The following is a 10,180-nucleotide window of genomic DNA, read 5'->3' as shown; positions in this document are numbered from 1 at the left end:
TGCTAATTGTACCTACTTCATTGGGTTCTCGTAAGGATTTTATACAACAATATATGTAAACCTCTTAGCACTGTGCCTGGCACATTAACACAATATTGGTAGTTATTTTTATTATAGAATGGATTTTGGAGTTCTTACCTCTGGGTGAGAAACTTGGCATGCTAGGCAGCTTCATTCCCTATGATCCTTGCTCCTGGGTATTCACACCCTTTTACACTCCCCTCCGCTGGAGTGTTGACTTGATTCTATAGTGTGACTTGATTGAATAGAATATGGCAAAAGTGATGAAATGTCACTTCTGAGATGAAGTTACAAAAAGGCAGTGACTTCCGACTAGGAGAAATTTTCCTCATCTCTAACTCATGGGGCTCCAATTTCCCAGACTCTCTGGTGGGAGGGAAATTGAGCTGGAAAGTTAACCGTGCAGAAGGGGCAGGAACCAGGTTCCACCCTGAACTTCATCATTTACCAGTGGAGCCAGCTGGACATTTGGCAGGAAATGGTGAAGATAACATTTTCCTGTGTGTCCAAGGGTGCCACATGTAACCACATGCATCTGGATTTGGGTGATGTCCAAAAGCAGCTAGGAAAATTCCACTTTTATCAGGCATTTATCTCCTTTCTGACTGTGGCTAGCCACACAAGAAGTCACACAGATACCTATTGCCCACTGAGTTAGCTCTGTCCTTAAAAAAACATTGGGGCCGGCGCGGTGGCTCAGGCAGTTAGAGCTCCATGCTTCTAACTCTGAAGGCGGCCAGTTCGATTCCCACATGGGCCAGTGGGCTCTCAACCACAAGGTTGCCAGTTCAATTCCTCGAGTCCCACAAGGGATGGTGGGCTCCGCCCCCTGCAACTAAAATTGAACATGGCACCTTGAGCTGAGCTCCCGGATGGTTCAGTTTGTTGGAGCGTGGACTCTCAACCACAAGGTTGCCGGTTTCAACTCCCGCAAGGGATGGTGGGCAGCGCCCCCTGCAACTAACAACGGCAACTGGACCAGGAGCTGAGCTGCGCCCTCCACACCTAAGATTGAAAGGACAACTTGACTTGGAAAAAAGTCCTGGAAGTACACACTTTTCCCCAATAAAGTCTTGTTCCCCTTCCCCAATAAAATCTTTAAAAAAATTATTTAAGATATAAACACACACAAAGGGCAAGAGGAAGGCAGTTTGAGGAAGTGGCTAGATCACTATATTGGACATCAGGGGATCTGCGACCAAAGCTGACCTTAGGCACTAACTGACTCAGCCACCCTCATTTATAAAAACAGAGTTTGCTATGAGGTGGCAAGTACTTTCTAGGTACGTGACTTTAGGCATTTGACTATACTTCCGAGTCTTGTCCAACTTCTGAAAAAGGCCATGAATGGTATTAATTTGTGGCAGACATCGCTGGTTCCTACCCAACAGCTATTGTTCCCACCATGTCCTTGTGGCCAGAGCCTGTCTCTCATGACAGAGGAGATGAAGTCAGACACTCACCTTCCCAGCTGCCTTTGCACTAAGGCATGTGACCTAGTTCTGACTAATAAGATGCAAGACAAACCTGGCCAGGAGGCTTCTGTGTGTGGTGCCCATAGCATCTTTTCACATGATTATTAATAATATGATTTCATGCCGCTATTAGATGGGGCGGCAGTCCACAGAAAGGCCCAGAAAATCCAAGGCATATGTGCTTGCTGTATAGGTTAGAGTAGTGTTTCTCAAACCTTACTGTGGGGCTCTTGATAAAATACAGATCCTATTTTAGTAGGTCTGCGGTGGTGCCCGAGATTCTGCATTTTTAGTGATAAAGTTAATTCATATATCAGGACCCAGAAAATGGAGGCCACCCCCATCGCCTAGCCATTGTCACAAATCTAAACCCGTCAGCCTACACTTAAGTAAATTCTTGTCAAGGATACCCAACATACACCAGTCATAATCCTCCAACTCAGGTTTAGCTAACTTACCTTACCCCAGAAAATAGGACCTGTGAGCCAATCAGGTCCTGTTTCATGTTGTCTCCCCTAACACTATAAAACTGGCTCTTGCCCCAGATCCCTTGGGAACAATGAACTACTGCTTGTGAGGCACTGTCCTTTCCAAAAGTTTCCCTTGCTGACGCTGCTGGTTCTTGGATCACACTTTGAATAGCAAGGCATTACATGCTTTTGAACATAAATAAAAAAGAACTAAATTATATATTTGGGGTAAGGTCATCCCGCAGTTCAACCTCTGCAAGGACTCAGGCTCTTTCTTGCTTTCCTCTCCCTTATCGGGGTGGTGGGTGTTTAGTCCTCAGGCTTGTTGCCTCAAGGTCATGAGACAATTCCAGGGGCCACACCCAGACACTACTGTGGGGACAAAACCCCAAAAAACAGTTTCCAGGCTCTCGGCCTCACATAGAAAGGTGCTGGCTCGGGTAGTAAATGGCCATCAACTGTGATCAGATGCCAGCAGCTGTGGCTAGTTGGCCGTCAGCTGTAACCCGTAGGCCATTGGCCACTAATATAACGGCTGTGGCTACGCTAGCAGGAAAGGAATGGGGGCTAGCAAGAAGATGGTGGCTGGCAAGCGCGGACTGCTGTTAGGCAGATTATGTAGATCCTGCTTCCTGTGTCTCCAGCCAAGCCTCCAGCGAGAATATATTGGTTTGACTCCCCTACTTATGGCTCCATGGGTGTTCCTTTTTGGCCTTACCGTGTCCTGCGTTCTTGGGCGGGGAGTGGGAGCTGAGACCCTGCACGACAAATGGCGCAGCGAGCAGGGTCCCCTGCATGACACATGGCGTAGTCGGCAGGATACGGTGCTGGCCAAAGCTTTCCGAAGGGCAGTGGAGCAGTTTGTGCGTATGAAAGCTCAGTCTGAGGAAGACCAGGAGGAGCAGCTGCTGGAGAGCTCGATTCCCGTGGAGGGGTGGAAAGACGTGGATGGTTCCCCAACCAGCAGAGGCCGGAGAAAGCAGAGAAAGCGAAGGTTGTTGCCGCCCTGTGGGCTGGGAACTGCTTGCTGAGGCAGCCCGGATGCAGGACTTTTAGTCCCAGGAGGAAACGCTTGCTGAGTCCTCTGTGGGAGATGAGGGTGAGGTCAAGGTCATCCCTCACCCCCAGGACAGCCCTGGCTAATGACTATGGACTATGGGGAATTGCCTTCCATCCCTAATTTATTGGACACTTGACTGTTTGGGAACATACCACCATGTAGTGGGACTGGCGAGAATGTTTGCTTTTGTGTCTTGACTGGCAGCCATTGATAATATGTAAGCACCTTGATGTGAGCCGCTGTTGTTCCAGCAGGGTACCCCGAGAGGCCCAGAGAGAGTGGCAGTGCCTTGAGAGCCCTGGCTGTGTCCAGGAAGTCTGGCTGTGTCCAGAGAGAGTGGCAGTGCCCTGAGAGCCCTGGCTGTGTCCAGGAAGTCTGGCTGTGTCCAGAGAGAGTGGCAGTGCCCTGAGAGGCCCTGGCTGTGTCCAGGAAGTCTGGCTGTGTCCAGAGAGAGTGGCAATGCCCTGAGCGGCCCTGGCTGAGTCCAGGAAGTCTGGCTGTGTCCAGAGAGAGTGGCAGTGCCCTGAGAAACTCTGGCTGTGCCTGGGGAGACAGGTGGTACCCTAAGAAGCCCAGGAAGTCTGGCTGTGCCCAGAAGTACTGTGGTGGTCCCCTGAGAAAACCTGGCTGTGCCCGGGGAGACAGGTGGTACCCTAAGAAGCCCAGGAAGTCTGGCTGTGACCAGAAGTACTGTGGTGGTGCCCTGAGAAAAGCTGGCTGTGCCCGGGGAAACAGGTGGTACCCTAAGAAGCCCAGGAAGTCTGGCTGTGCCCAGAAGTACTGTGGTGGTCCCCTGAGAAAACCTGGCTGTGCCCGGGGAAACAGGTGGTACCCTAAGAAGCCCAGGAAGTCTGGCTGTGCCCAGAAGTACTGGTGGTGCCCTGAGAAACCCTGGCTGTGCCCAGAGAGCCTGGCTGTGTTCAGGATAGTGCATTCACCTCCAGGCTCCTTGCACAGGGCCCCTCGCAGAAGACGCTTGTCGCGTAGATTGTGAGGCGAGACCCTGTAGGGGTGGAGTGTGGGGACAAAACCCCAAAAAACAGTTTCCAGGCTCTCGGCCTCACATAGAAAGGTGCTGGCTCGGGTAGTAAATGGCCATCAACTGTGATCAGATGCCAGCAGCTGTGGCTAGTTGGCCGTCAGCTGTAACCCGTAGGCCATTGGCCACTAATATAACGGCTGTGGCTACGCTAGCAGGAAAGGAATGGGGGCTAGCAAGAAGATGGTGGCTGGCAAGCGCGGACTGCTGTTAGGCAGATTATGTAGATCCTGCTTCCTGTGTCTCCAGCCAAGCCTCCAGCGAGAATATATTGGTTTGACTCCCCTACTTATGGCTCCATGGGTGTTCCTTTTTGGCCTTACCGTGTCCTGCGTTCTTGGGCGGGGAGTGGGAGCAGAGACCCCACCGGCCATCCTGCACGATACTACTGACCTTTTAAAGGAAGAGGAGAGCATCCCCTCCCATGTGTCTCTGAGTGGAAAATCTTCCCCAGGAGCTCCCCTACCCCATGGCTGCTAATATGCACATCCAGAAGTACTATTTTAATAGACTTCACCACAAGGCTGCCTCAGAAGCTTCCAGCGGTCTTCCAGATTAACTGAATCAAAATCTCAGCGGAGGACCCCAGGCAGTGGGATTAGGAAAAACTCTCCAGGGGTTTCTAATGTCCAGCCAGGTGTGAGAACTACTGTGTTCAGTCACCAGAGACCTTGTTAAAATGAAGATTTCTGATTCCATAAGCTGGGTGGGGCCTGAGATTTTGCATTTGCAACAAGCTTTCAGGGGAGGCTGATGCGGGACCTTGCTCTGAGACGGCCAAGCCCAATCAAGATTTGTCTTGTCGCATTACTAGTAATAGCCAAGACATTAGCCAAGAAGCAACCTAAATGTCCATCAATAGATGAATAAAGACGTGGTACATATATACAATAGAATAGTATTCAGCAATCTTGCTGAATGCAATCTTGCTGTCTGCGACAACGTGTAGGACCTAGAGGGTATTATGGTAAGTAGAATAAGTCAGACACACAGAGAGAAATACCACATGATTTCATTTATATGTGGAACCTAAAAAAAAAAACAAAATAAATGAATAAACATTAAAACAGAAACAGACCCATAGATATAGAGAACAAGCTGATGGTTGCCAAAGGGAAGGGGGTGGGAGGGAGGATAGGGAAAAAAAGTAAAACATTTTTAAAAAATTTTTAAAAAGAAGCTGCATGTTGCCAAGCTAACTCTTAACACCAAAAGGTTTAATTTAAGTGAAATCTCCAAACTCAATTAGGAATGAGTTCCAGCTACTTACATTTCCTCACCTAAACGCTCACGTATCAGGTGAGTAGGCATCACCTTCCACTGAACTAGGCATAAAATAAAAGAAAAAGAAAACAGATTTACCTTGTGGGTCTGGGGGTAGGGGAGGCGGCAATCCCCAGAGACATCCTGGTGCTGTTATTGAGGAAGGGAGGAATTTGGGCTGACAGGTGGACTAGCTACGGGGTAGCCAACTCCTTGTGGAATTCAAGGAACCAACGTTTCAGGTGAGGTTAGGCAAAATAGCACACATGTGGGCAAACCCATAAATGCAGAAGCTCAGACAGCTGTTCCCAAGCCCCTGACATGCCAAGAGGTCCATGTTTGCTTGGGTTCTGGGCCCAGCCAAATCAAGACCGAGGACCCCCAGCCTGAGTTCAGCTTGCTTATCCCAAAGTCACCCAGGAAACTGCCCCTCTGAAGAAGCCAAGTGTGGCTTCTAGAGGTACCATGTCCCTCTGCCCCAAAGATGCCACGAACACTGATATGGGGCTGCCAGCTGGTTTAATTACCCAGATGGGAAGTTGGCAGGGGGAGCGCAGTCTTGGGCAGAGATTATGACTTGTTATCTTCCTGGGCAATCATCCCGTGTGGGCCCCAGTCCGGAATGTAGATACAAGGTGTAAATAAAGTCCCTGTTCTGAGGGAGCACAGTTTTCATTGTCTCCGGATGGGAATTTGCCCCCAGAAACTCTTGGCTCAAATCCAGGAGGTGTCTTTGTTTAGCAGAACAACCTGGTCTGTTTGGGGGCATGTGACAGACCTCCTGATCACTGGGCTGAGGCTGGGGGCGGGGGCAAGAAATGTATTGCTTTTTCTCTTAAACTCCTGAGTAATATATGCTTGTTGTAAACAATTTAAACTAGAAAGTTGCGTGAAAGGCAACAGGTGATAGTTCTTGTCCCCCTTCCCACTTTCTGAAGGTAAGTGATTAATATTAATTGTTTGGTGTGCATTCTTCAAGACGCGTGTCTTTTTTTTGTTGTTCTTTCTTTTTCTTTTGATTCAATTTTTTCCAACTTTGTTGAGGTATAATTGAAGTACAATATATGGCACATATTTCAAGGGTATAATTTGATTGGTTTTGACGTATGTATACACCCATGAAACTTTCACCACAATTAAAATAGTGAAGACACCCATCGCTCCCCAAATCCATCATCTATACTTGTGCCCTTTTGTAATTCCTCCCTCCCTCCACCACTGACCTACTTCTGTCACCATAAATTGGTTTCCATTTTCCATAATGGGTATAAATGAAATTATGCAGTATGTATTCATTTGTCAGGCTGGGGGCTGGCTTCTTTGACTCAGCATAATGATGTTGAGATTTATCCGTGTCTCAGGTGTCAATAATTTCCTTTTTATTGCTGAGTAGTACCCCTTTTCCGGATGTACCGTAATTTGTTTATCCATTCCTTTATTGATGGACTTTTCAGGTTGTTTCCAGTTTTTGGTGATTGCAAATTAAGCTGTTGTGAACATTTGTGTCCAAGTCTCTGTGGGACAAATGTTTCAGTTTCTCTTGGGTAAATGCCTAGGAGTGCACTGGCTGGGTCATGTCATAAGGTAGGTACATGTTTAACTTTTCAAGAAATGACTAAACTGTTTTCCAAATTGGTTTACCACATTTTGCCTTCCTCCAACAGCGTATGAGAATTCCATGTGTTCTACATTCTCACTCACTCATGTGATCAGTTTTTCTAATTTTACCCATTGTCATGGATGTGTAATGATATCTCACTGTGACTTTAGCTTTTATTGTTCTAGTGACTAATCACATTGAGCATCCTTTTCGGTGTAATTATTAGCTATTCACATTAGCTAGTCTCGTATATTCTTTTGCAAAGTGTCTGGGACCAAGGGCTGGAAGGTGGTTTTGGAGCTGCTCACGTGGCGGTCCCTGTGAGACAACCGAGTGGAGATATGGAGTAGGCAGCTGGAGACTGGAGTGTAGACTTTAGAGGAGAGAGTCAGGCTGGAGATGGAAATTTTGGAGTTATCAGCTATTAGGTGTTTAGAGCCATGAGACTGAATGAAATCACTAAATAGAATATAGAGAGCGAAGAGGCCCAGGTCTGAGTTTTGGGGCATTTGATTAATTTGAAGCCAGATGAGTGAGACTCAAGGAGACTAAGAAGGAGTGGCTGGTGAGGTAGAAGAAGGTAGAGAAGAAAGTGTTGAAAGGCACGCATTGTCATGGCTGGCCTCCAAAGATGGCCCATCAAGAACCACACTGCTATTCAAGCCTTTGAGTAGCCCCTCCCACGTTCATTCTGGGCTGGCGCCTTGTAACCAAGAGAATGTAGAAGTGACTGCCTGACATCTGAGCCAGGTCCTAAGAAGCCGCACAGCTTTTTGCCTTAGCTTTTGGTATATTGCTGCAGGATAAGCCATCAAAAAAGCTGGCCATCAAAGAGACTGCCATATGTGAGGACGCTCAAGCTAGCCATGTGGAAAGACTATATGAAGAGAAAAAGATGGCCAGCCAGTCCTGCTTGTTTCAGCCATCTCAGGTGGGGCAGCAGACAGGTGAGTGAAGAAACCATTTTGGAGCCCAACGAAGCCTTGAGATGCTTTCGGCCTGCAACTGCATGAGAGACCCCCCCCAAGCAAGAACCACCAGCTGAGCCCAGTCACCACAGGACTATGAGGGACAATAATAAATTGTTCTTTAAACCTCTAAGATCCAGGGGGATTTATTATGCAGCAATAGATAACAGAGACAGACATGAACAATGAAGGGAGACTGACCAGCCCCTCTGCCCCCACCCAAAGCACAGCGCTCTGCAACCCAGACCCACGGAGAGAAAGGTGCCCAACCTCAGCTGGACAGCTCTCTGCATTCTGATGGGTCCCTGTCTCCCAGCTAAGAGAAGAATAAGCTCCTCTTTGTGCCCAGACTTGTAGCATCTGCCAAGAGCTCCACAGCCCCCAGGGCTCTGACAAAAGGACAGCAGGGAGATTTTTCTGGGAACTGGGTCACCAGTTAGTTGGAGGCTTCAAACCTGGAATAACAGGAAGAAACCAGATAAATGAGGCTGGAAACTGTAGGATGCTGCTGGGTCTATCATAGGGACAGCTCAGGGACATGCTATGCTCAGGAGTGAATGCCTGCCCCCACTTGACCCTAAAATCAACAGACCTCTTCTCTCTCTCTCTCTCTCTCTCTCTCTCTCTCTCTCTCTCTCTCTTTCTCTCTCTCTGTCTTTCTCTCTCTCGCTGTGTTTCTGTCTTTCTTTCCTTTCTTCTTTCTTGGTAGTTAAAACATTGGTAAAATCAATATTAAACTCGTCTATCTATATACATGTATATATGTCTCCTCTTTTTACCGTTCCTTCTCTCTTTATTTATAAAAAAATATTACCGGCTTTCCACTTATAGTAGTGACACCTTTTCTTTTTAAATAGACTTTCTTTTTTAGAGTAGTTTTGGATTCACAGTAATATGGAGGAGAAAGTCAGAGAATTCCCAGAGAACCTGCTCCCCCATCAATATCTCCCACCAGAGGGGGACATTTGCTACAATTGATGAACCTACATGGACACGTCATTATCACCCAAAGTCCATAGCATAGTTTACATTAAGTTTCGCTCTTAGTGGTGTACATCCTATGGGCTTGGACAGTGGGTAATGACATATATCCATCATTATAATATCACACAGATTATTTTCACTGCTTTAAAAATCCTCTGTGCTCCATCTTTTTATCCCTTCTTTTCCCTTAACCCCTGGCAGTCACTGATCTTTTTCCTGTCTCCATGGTTTTGCCTTTTCTTATATTTGGAATCGTACAGGATGTAGCCTTTTCCGATTGGCTCCGTTTGCTTAGTGATATGCATTTAAGATTCTTGCCTGTGTTTTCATGGCTTGATAGCTCATTTCTTTCCACTGCTGCATTATATTCCATTGTCATTGTACCAGAGTTTATCCATTCACTTACTGAGGTATATCTTGGTTGCTTCCAAGTTTTGGCAGTTATGAATACAGCTGCTATAAACACGGTGTGCAGGTTTTTGTGTGGATATAAGTGTTCAACTCATTTGCGTAAATATCAAGAAGCACGATTGTTGGATTCTATTGTAAGAGTGTATTTAGTTTGGAAAGAAACTGCCAAACTGTCTTCCAAAGTGGTTTATACCATTTTGCATCCCCACCAGCAACAAATGCGAGTTCCTATTGCTCTGCCTCCTAGCCAGCACGTGGTGCCATCAGTGTTCCCAATTTCGGTCATTCTAATACATGTGTCGTGGTATCTCATTGTTTATTCTGCATTTCCCTGATGATGTCTGATGTGGGGCATCTGTTATGCTTATTTGCCATTTGTATATCTTCTTTGACGAGGTACCTGTTTAGGTCTTCGGCCCATTTTTTAATTGGAGTGTTTGTTTTCTTGTTGAGTTTTAAGAGCTCTTTGTATATTTTGGATGACAGTCAATTATCAGATGTGTCTTTCGCAAATCTTTTCTCCCAGTCTGTGGCTTGTCTTATTTTCTTGAGTGATACAGTTTTGTAGCAAATAAATCATTTTAAATATAAAAAAACGAAGAGAAATATTCAGGAAATGACAGTCAAGGTGGTAGGAATACAGGAAAAAAATTGAAGGTTTATATAGGATCAGGTTTGGCTAATACTTACGCCACACCTAGAGCCTGGTACACAGCCTGGCTTCCAGGCTCCTTACCTGGCAATTATTATGGCTATTATTATTACTTTAATGGTATTGGCATCTATTGTTGGTATTATTGCAATTATAATTATGGTATAGTGACTTACTGTTGTAACAGTACTCTCTTATTTTCTGTTATAATGTACTGCTTCGCCTCTATTTCTCTGG

This window comes from Rhinolophus hipposideros (assembly GCF_964194185.1).
Source record: "Rhinolophus hipposideros genome assembly, chromosome: 22".
NCBI classification, from domain to species: domain Eukaryota; kingdom Metazoa; phylum Chordata; class Mammalia; order Chiroptera; family Rhinolophidae; genus Rhinolophus; species Rhinolophus hipposideros.
This window is presented reverse-complemented; position numbering follows the sequence as displayed.